Genomic DNA, 9,996 nt, shown 5'->3' on the forward strand with positions numbered 1-9,996 from the left:
CTTAGCTAGCAAACCCCAATGTTTTTTATGTTGCTTGGGGCTTATAGTTGCTTAGATAGCAAACCCCAAGATTACCATTTTCATGGGTTAAAGTTATGATATATGTTTTATAGTATATGTTTATTGTTTATGTTATATGATTGTTAGTAAATTTTCCTTGTTGGGCATTAGGCTCACTCCTTTATTTTTTTTAGTGTGATGCAGGAAAATGATTATGGGGTCCCATAGACTAAACAAGTCATGCCCATGAGATTAGTGGGGTCCTACTAGCTAAGTAGGTCATATGCACATAATCTATTTGGGGTCTTGTTAGTCATATGGGTCATATGCCCAAGCCTACAAACATACATATCATAACACTTGTCATAACATAAGATAACATATAGAACATATAACATATGCATTTCTATCCTATTTTCCTTACCAAAGTTACCGGGATAAGAGGACAGCGTTGGGACTTTTGGAACACTCCTAAAACCATATATAACAGGGTGAGTAGATTGAAGAAAAAGTAATGAAAAGAATGGAAGGAATGGAATGACTAAGCCTTTGAGAAACATACTTACCAAAAACTTATGTGCAAGTTCTTAGATTTCCTAACCAAAATAAGAATGAGGTTAGAAGACTATGAGAAAGACAATAACATAAAACTAATGAACTAGAGTTTTGAGTTACCTTGAAGACTTGTAAGACCAATCTACACCACAAACCGAAATACTATAAAACCTTACCTCCCAAAGTGTTTGATAAGCTTATGGTGATCAAGCTTACGATTCCCCAACCCAGGTGTTTACACTCTCACACTCACTTAGCACTTGCAGCCTCTGAACTTAGAGCAAAAGATGAATATTGGCTGGGTACTAGGTCCTATTTATAGAGTTTAGGAATGAAAGGATCTAAATTTTACTTGAATAAAAATAATAGCTTTTTAGGTGAAAATAATTTGAATAATCGTTCAGCAGAGGCTGAAGACTCGTTCAAAAAGGTGATGGACTTATCAAGAGGTTGAATGGCTGAAAGGAAAAAGAGTTCAAAAACTTTTGAAATATACTGAAGGAGGCGATATATCGCCCCTGTAGGCGATATATCGCCTGGGCCAGTATGCCCGAGGTTGTCGTCCATCGTCTCGTGTTTCTCGTATCTACGTGCTGCGATATATCGCCCCCTATAGCTGTGATATATCGGCACACGCTGATTAATTAAACACGAAATTACACATTTTTAGCTAAGTTTGAATGGAGTAAATAGCCTTGACTAAGCCCTCAACGTATTCAAAGCTGCTGACTGACCTTATAGCATTCAAACTTTACTCATTAAATTTAATCCTCAAAATACTTAATCCTTAATCACCCATTCATAACATGTGCTTAAAATCCTATTGGTCCTTATCTAAACCTTATAGTATAATAAATATTATTCTTAATATCAGTCATATAATCAAACCTTAGGTTAACATTAATATTCTTAAACTATAGGTTAAACTTAGAAAATCTATAAGTACTACTATGAGTGTCCAAATAATTCCCGGTCTGAACCAAAAATCCACAGTTACAAAGATAATACTATAAATACTATAATACTACTATCTAACTAGCTATGTAAAGTTCTTGGACTCTACAAGCATGTTATTATCGGAGGTTTGTAGAGGTCTTTTCTAAGATAGCCACTCTGCTCACCAATCTCACCCAGAAACAGCAGAGGTTCAACTGGACAGATAAGTGTGATGAGAGCTTCTAGTTGCTTAAGGATAAGCTATGCTCAGCACCAATACTTTGTGTACCGACACCCAATGACAAGTTTGTAGTCTAATGTGATGTGTCGAAGCAAGGGTTGGGTTGTGTACTGATGCAGAACGACAAGGTAATAGCCTACACCTCAAGGCAGCTGAAGGAATACGAGCAACGCTATCCAACGCATGATATAGAGTTGGCAGCGGTGGTCTTTGTGTTGAAAATCTGGCGCCATTATCTTTATGGAGAACGGTGTGAGATTTATACGGATCACAAAAGCTTAAAGTATTTCTTCATTCAAAAGGAGCTCAACATGAGGCAGCCCAGATGGTTAGAATTAGTAAAGGATTATGACTGCAAAATCATATACCACCCGGGAAAGGAAAGTGTAGTTGCTGATGCGCTAAGTAGGAAGAGTTATGGAATTCTAGCAGTGTTAGCTGGAATAGAAAAGTCGCTACAGCAGGAGCTGATCAATGCTGGAATAGAAGTAGTCATTAGTAAACTGGCTAACTTGTACATCCAGCCAAATCTATTAGAAGATATACGGATTGGGCAAGGGCATGATGACACATTAGTAGCACATATGGATGTAGTTAAAGAAGGCAAGGCCACAGATTTCTCTATGTCAGAACAGGGGTTCTTAAGATATAAGGACCAGGTATGCGTGCCGAATGAACAAGGGATAAAGTTGAAGATTTTAGAAGAAGCGCACAATACCCCATACTCGGTTCATCCGGGATCGACTAAGATGACACATGATCTTAAGGCAATGTATTGGTGCCCAGGAATGAAGAAAGATGTAGCAGAGTGTGTGTCTAAATGCTTGGTATGCCAGCAAGTGAAAGCAGAACATTAGCAGCCTGGAGGCTTATTGCAACCACTTAGTATTCCATAATGGAAATGGGACGACATAGCCATGGATTTCATGACGGGATTGCCACGAACAAATAAGCAGCACGACTCGACTTGGGTAGTAATAGATAGACTAACCAAGTTAGCTCATTTCTTGCCTGTCAAGACTACATACACAGCAGATCAGTATGCAGACATTTATGTCCGAGAAATAGTAAGACTACATGGAATCCCTAAGACTATAGTTGTAATGACCCACTACTCTAGACTTTTGGACCATTAACGAAACTATACATACAAATCCTTAATAAAACTTACATTTGCGAAAATTCCATAACTTTATTAGAAAAACTTGTAGAAATAAGAGTTACTTACATAAAATATCAAGAAGTATATGGGATCCCATTGTCTTAAAAACAAAACATAATTTAAAATAAAAGGAGTTACATAATAAGTGCGGAAAAATACATGTAAAACCATAAAACAAGACTACATCCTCGAAAATCAAACTCTCGACTCCTTGACTCCATTCACCACCGATACACATTCCCCAAGCATCCACAAATCTTACCGCCACTATAGCTATTTTCCTGCACATATAAACAAAAAGGAATGAGCCTAATGCCCAGCAAGGAAAAATCTAACATATAGTTCATATACATAAATTTCATAAGAAACATAAAAACTTAACATAACACTTATATCATGCACATACTATAATGGCCATTATTACTTGGGGTCCCATAGACTAATCAAGTCATATGCCCATTAGATTAGTGGGGTCCTACTAGCTAAGTAGGTCATATGCCCATAATCTATTTGGGGCTTGTTAGTCAAATGGGTCATATGCCCAAGCCTACAAACATACATAATTCATAACATATTTTATAACATATTTCATAGCATAAAACATAAGATAACATAAGCATATAACATATAGATTCTATCCTATTTTCCTTACCAAAGTTACCGGGATATGAGGACAGAGTTGGGACTTTTGGAACACTCCTAAAACCATATATAACAGGGTGAGTAGATTTGAAGAAAAAGAAATGAAAGGAATGGAAGGACTAAACCTTGAGAAAAATACTTACCAAAACCTTTTTGCTCAAGAACTTAGATTTCCTAACCAAAATAAAGATTAAGGTTAGAGGCTGAGTAGAAGACTATGAGAACTTAAAAGAACAAGTACAGAAATGAACTAGAGTTTTGGGTTACCTTGAAGACTTGTAAGACCAATCTACACCTCAAACCGAAATACTATAAAACCTTACTTCCCAAAGTGTTTGATAAGCTTATGATGATCAAGCTTATGATTCCCCAACCCAGGTGTTTACACTCTCACACTTACTTAGCACTTGCAGCTTCTGAACTTAGAGAAAAAGATGAATAATGGATGGGTACTAGGTCATATTTATAGAGTTTAGGAATGAAAGGATCTTAATTTTACTTAAATAAAAATAATAGCTTTTTAGGTGAAAATAATTTGAATTATTGTTCAGCAGAGGCTGAAGACTCGTTCAAAAAGATGCTGGACTTATCAAGAGGTTGAATGGCTGAATGGAAAACGATTTCAAAATGTTTCAAAATATACTGAAGGAGGCGATATATCGCCCCCTGTAGGCGATATATCACCTGGGCCAGTATGCCCGAGGCTGTCGTGCATCGTCTCGTGTTTTCCGTATCTATGTGCTGCGATATATTGGCACACGCTGATTATTTAAACACGAAATTACACATTTTTAGCTAAATTTGAATGGGGTAAACAGCCTTGACTAAGCCCTCAACGTATTCAAAGCTGCTGACTGACCTTATAGCATTCAAACTTTACCCCTTATTAAATTTAATCCTCAAAATACTTAATCCTTAATCACCCATACATAACATGTGCTTAAAATCCTATTGGTTCTTATCAAAAACCTTATAGTATAATAAATATTATCCTTAATATCAGTCATATTAATCAAACGTTAGGTTAACATCAATATTCTTAAACTATAGGTTAAACTTAGAAAATCTATAAGTACTACTATGAGTGTCCAAATAATTCCCGGTCTGAACCAAAAATCCACAGTTACAAAGATAATACTATAAATACTATAATACTACTATCTAACTAGCTAAGTAAAGTTCTTGGACTCTACAATAGTGTCTTATAGAGGATCGGTGTTTACATCTAGATTTTGGGGAAGTTTGCAGCAAGCCATGGGTACCAAGTTAAGTCTTAGTACGACATTTCATCCTCAGACCGATGGACAGTCCGAGCGTACCATACAGATTTTAGAAGATATGTTGCGCGTTTGTGTACTTGATTTCGGAGGATCATGGAGTAAGTATTTGCTGCTGATATAATTCTCCTACAACAATAGCTACCAATCAATGATCGGGATGGCACCCTATGAGTTGCTTTATGGAAGGAGGTTTCGATCGTTGTTACATTGGGATGAGGTAGGAGAAAGGCAACTTCTTGGTCCTGAAAGAAGCTCAAGATGCAGTAGCGCTGATTAGAAAGCGTATGCTCGCTGCTCAAAGCCACCAGAAAGGTTATGTGGATGCCAAGCGACATGAAGTGGAATTCAAAGTTGGAGATCAAGTCTTCTTAAAGATATCTCCTACGAAAGGTGTGAAGTGGTTTGGGAAGAAAGGCAAGCTTAGTCCCAGGTTTATAGGTCCTTTTAAGATATTGGACAAAGTGGGATCAGTTGCATATAAATTAGCCTTGCCGCCAGCTCTAGCAGATAGCCATAATGTGTTCCACATCTCAATGATGCGTAGATATGTGTCAGACCCATCTTACGTCCTCAAGTACGATACGATAGCACTCCAGAAAGACTTGAGTTACGAAGAACGATCGTTTAGCATCCTAGATAGAGGGATGAAGGAATTACGGTCTAAGAGTATTCCGATAGTCAAGGTCCTATGGAGTAATAGTTTCGAAAGGGAGGCAACGTGGAAGTTGAAGGAGGACATGTTAGCCCGGTATCCGGAATTGTTTGGTAAGTAAATTTCGGGGTCGAAATTCTTTGTAGTAGGGGAGAATTGTAGAGTCCCAGAATGTTTACTTAGCCTAGCTAGATAGTAGTAGTAGTAGTAGTAGTAGTTAGTATTAGTTAGTAGTATGTTTGTTACCGTGGATTTTGGTTCAAGTCGGGACTTAGTTGGAAACTCATAGCAACAGTTATGGATTTTATAAGTTTAACCTATAGTTTAAGAATATTAATTATAACATAAAGTTTGATTAATATTGCTGGTCATAGATGTTGACGCCGTTTTTTGTCAAACAGTGAAAGAAGAGCACATAAACAATAACTGATAATGGCCAATTGAAATAAGACAATAAAAACACACGATTTTTACGTGGTTCAGCAGTTAAATCTGCCTAGTCCACGAGTCTCTGTTATTAAACTCAAGATTATCTCTGAAAATTTTTAAGGAATGAATTCTTCAGAGTTTTCTCTCAAGATTCAGAATTTCGGTCCTTTACACTGGTGCATGGCTTCTCTATTTATAGAGAAGATCGAAGAATACTATCCCACATATTTTGGGTAGTTACTCTTTTTGTGAATAAAATTAATGGCTTTAAATGCCTATAATCAGATATAAAAGGAAACGTCCCCTGAAGACCAGGGGACGTATAACTGACCAAATAATATCCCACGATTATAGGGGATTTACAGTAATAAATGAGGATTACATCTCGTATTTACAACACTTATAGATATTCAAGGTGGTTATCGCGTATCTCTAAGGCTTTAGCCTCCCAGGTTTCCCGTCATCTTTCGAGCTAGAGATATCTCCCGAGATTACATGGCTTTCGAGATCATATGTGCGTCGAGCTCGGGACCCCTGATCTGAGGTCATCCCTGAAGATGAGTGCTTCCCCGGAGCTGCCTTTCGAGATCATGAACACTCCGAGGTAACCATATTCGAGGTCGTCTATGTCCTGCAGGCTCGGTATTTAATCCTGGAGCATATTTCCAACCTTGTGAGTCCACTTGTTTGCGAATCCAAATTTCGAGGTCATATTTAACATAGCTCGAAATCTGGGTGTAACAATAGATATATATATTTATTATAACCTAAGGTTTAGATAGAGCCAATAAGAGCCTGACACTTGTCATAATCATGATTATTAAGGAATTAAGTATTTTGATGAATAGTTTTAATAAAAGAAAGATCTAGAAGCTCTAGAACCTTCCAGCAGCTGTTAGGATCGTATTATGACTCAATCAAAGCTATTTATCCAATTCAAATTATACTAAAAAATTGCAAATACGTGTTTAATATATCAACGTATGTCGATATATCGCCTACGGAAGATACGGAAAACATGTCGACTTTGCACGAATGATCGAACAAACCTCGGGAATACAGGGGGAGGCAATATATCGCCTAGGGTGGGCAATATATCGGCTCCATGACTATAGTTTTGAAAGTTTGACTTTTTGAATTTTAAAATTACCCTTAACCACTTAGACCTACCTTTGAACGATTTTGACCAAGTTCTGGGCGTCAGTTGAACGAAAATTCAAATCTTTTTTATTTTATAATCATTTATTTATTCAAATTAAAAGGGGTTAGTTTCACTCCTTAAACTCTATAAATAAAACCTAGTACTCAACCATTTTTTTCATTCTTCAAGCAATTGATCAGAGCCTCCAAGGTGCTAGTGTTACTATAGAGAGATACACTTGGGTTTTGGGTTAAAGCTTTTTCATTCTAAGTTTTTATAAACACTTGGGAAGTGAGAAACAATGTGATTTTGGTATTGATGTTTAGAACAATCCATAAGGTCATTCAAGGTATTCCTATTCTTTAAGTCAAGTTCTTTATAATTCTTTAGTTTTCTTTAGTTTCTTTTATTCAGATCCTAACTCTTGTTATTGATTCTTGATTAGGTATTTAAGTTCTTGAAACTTAAGGTCTTTCTTGGTAAGTTTCTTCTTGATGGTTTAGTTCTCATATTCATCTTTATTCTTAAAAATACTTATCATTTTCTAGTGTTGGTTTATAGGAGTTTCTAAATCTCGTTCTTGTTCCCAAATATCCCGACTTTTGGTAAGGAAAATAGGATAGAATTTATATGCTTATATGTTATGATATGTTTATGTTATGATATATATGAATATGTCTTGTAGTCCTCGGGGCTTATAGTTGCTTAGCTAGCAAACCTCAATGCTTTTATGTCACTTGAGGCTTATAGTTGCTTAGCTAGCAAACCCAATGTTTTTAAGTTGCTTGGGGCTTATAGTTGCTTAGTAGCAAACCCCAAGATTACCATTTTCATGGGTTAAAGTTATGATATATGTTTAGTGTGATGCAGGAAAATGATTATGGAGGCGGGAGGATTCTTGATAGCTTGCCTTGTGTGTTGAGGATGAATGGAATAAATGGATTACGTGTCGATCGAGGACGAAGTTATTTATTTTTAGTCATTGAAATTATGTTTTGATGTAATTTCGCAACTAGTATTTAAAGTTTATGTTTTATGTTTTATCAAACAATGGGTACCTATACCGTATTTTATATCTTATTTTATAATTTGCACAATATTGATTTTGGAGTTTTAATAAAGTTATGATTATTTCTTATGTATGTTTTCTCCAAAAGTAGTAGCTATGTCTAGTAGTTTTAATAGTCCAAGGTCTTAGGAATAGTTGGGTCATTACAGATGGGTCCACCTTAATCCCCTCCTTACTGACAATATGACCAAGGAAAGTTACCTGAGATAACCAGAATTCACACTTCTTGAACTTCGCAAACAATCTGTGTTCCCTCAGTCTTTGTAGAATTAACCTCAGATGTTGCTCATGTTTTGACTCTGACTGAGAATAACCAGAATATCATCAATGAATAAGTTCACAAGCTGGCCCAAATAATCCTCGAACACTCTATTCATCGAATCCATAAAAGCAGCTGGGGCATCAGTCAACCCAAATGACATGACTAAGAACTCATAATGCCCATATCTAGTGCGAAAGGCAGTCTTTTGTATATCTCCCTCCTTGACCCTCAACTGATGATAACCAGATCGAAGGTCTATCTTTGAGAATACCCTTTTACCCTGCAACTGATCAAATAGGTCATCTATCCTTGGTAGAGGATACTTGTTCTTAATTGTTAACTTATTCAGTTCTCTATAATCAATACACATCCTCAGAGAACCATCCTTCTTCACAAACAGAACTGGTGCACCCCACGGTGAGAAACTAGGTCTAATAAAACCCAAATCTAACAGCTCATGTAGCAGTATCTTCAGTTCTTTTAATTCTGCTGGGATCAGTCTATAAGGTGCTCTAGAAACTGGCTCCGTCTCTGGTTCCAGTTCAATCACAAATTCAATCTCTCTATGCGGTGGAAACCCTAGTAAATCTTCTGGAAACACATCCAGAAATTCACAGACTAGTATGGTCTCCTCTGGTCTCACTAGCATGACCTGAGTAGTATCAAACATACTGGCTAAGAATCCTATGCATCCACCTTGCAATAAATCTCTAGCCCTCAAAACAAATATCATCATCCATGCACAGTGCCAACAAACACAAAAGGATCCTCACCTTCAGGCTCAAAGGTTACCATCTTCCTTCTGCAATCTATGGTTGCCCCATACTTCACTAACCTGTCCATACTCAAGATCATATCAAAGTCGGTCATAACCAACTATCATATCAAATGATAACTCTCTGCCCTCTACTGTCACTGGCAATGATCTGATCCATTACCTGGATACTACTAATTCCCTAGTGGATAATAAGGTTCTGAATCCCACAGCATAGTAATCACATGGTCTACACAGTCTATCAATAATTCTACTAGCAACAAAAGAATGTGTAGCACCAGAATCAATCAAAACAGTATAAGGAGTTCCAACACTAAAAAGTTGACCTGTAACTACTGAGGGACAAGCCTCAACTTCTGCCTGAGTCAATGCGAACACTCGAGCTGGGGCCGAGTTGTTCGCCTTTCTTGGCTCTTCCTTTCTTGCTCTCAGGCAATCTTTCCTCAAGTGTCCCACTACCCTGCACAAAAAGCAGGCTCTTGCCCGACACTCCCCTAAATGGTGCCTCTTGCATCTAAGGCACTCAGGAAAAGTCCTCCAGACCTCACTGTCGCTTTGGCGGCCCATTGTAATACCACGTGGTCTTTTGTCAGAGCCTGGAGCTGGGAAGGCATCAAGAGCCTTCCTCTTCTGATCACTGGGGCCTCCACCCCTACCTGAACCTATATATGGATGTCCCACCCTCCTAAAGTCTCTCCTGGTAGCGTTATCATGCCAGATCTTGTTTTCTTTGCTCTCGTATGTGAGCGCCTTCTCAACCACCTGTGCATAAGTAGTCACTCCTGGCACAGTGGTAATACGAACATCACAGACTATCCTAGGTTGTAGCCCCTAGAGAAACCTCTCCCTTCT

The sequence above is a fragment of the Humulus lupulus genome, chromosome 6, assembly GCF_963169125.1.
Source record: "Humulus lupulus chromosome 6, drHumLupu1.1, whole genome shotgun sequence".
In the NCBI taxonomy this organism is placed as follows: Eukaryota; Viridiplantae; Streptophyta; class Magnoliopsida; order Rosales; family Cannabaceae; genus Humulus; species Humulus lupulus.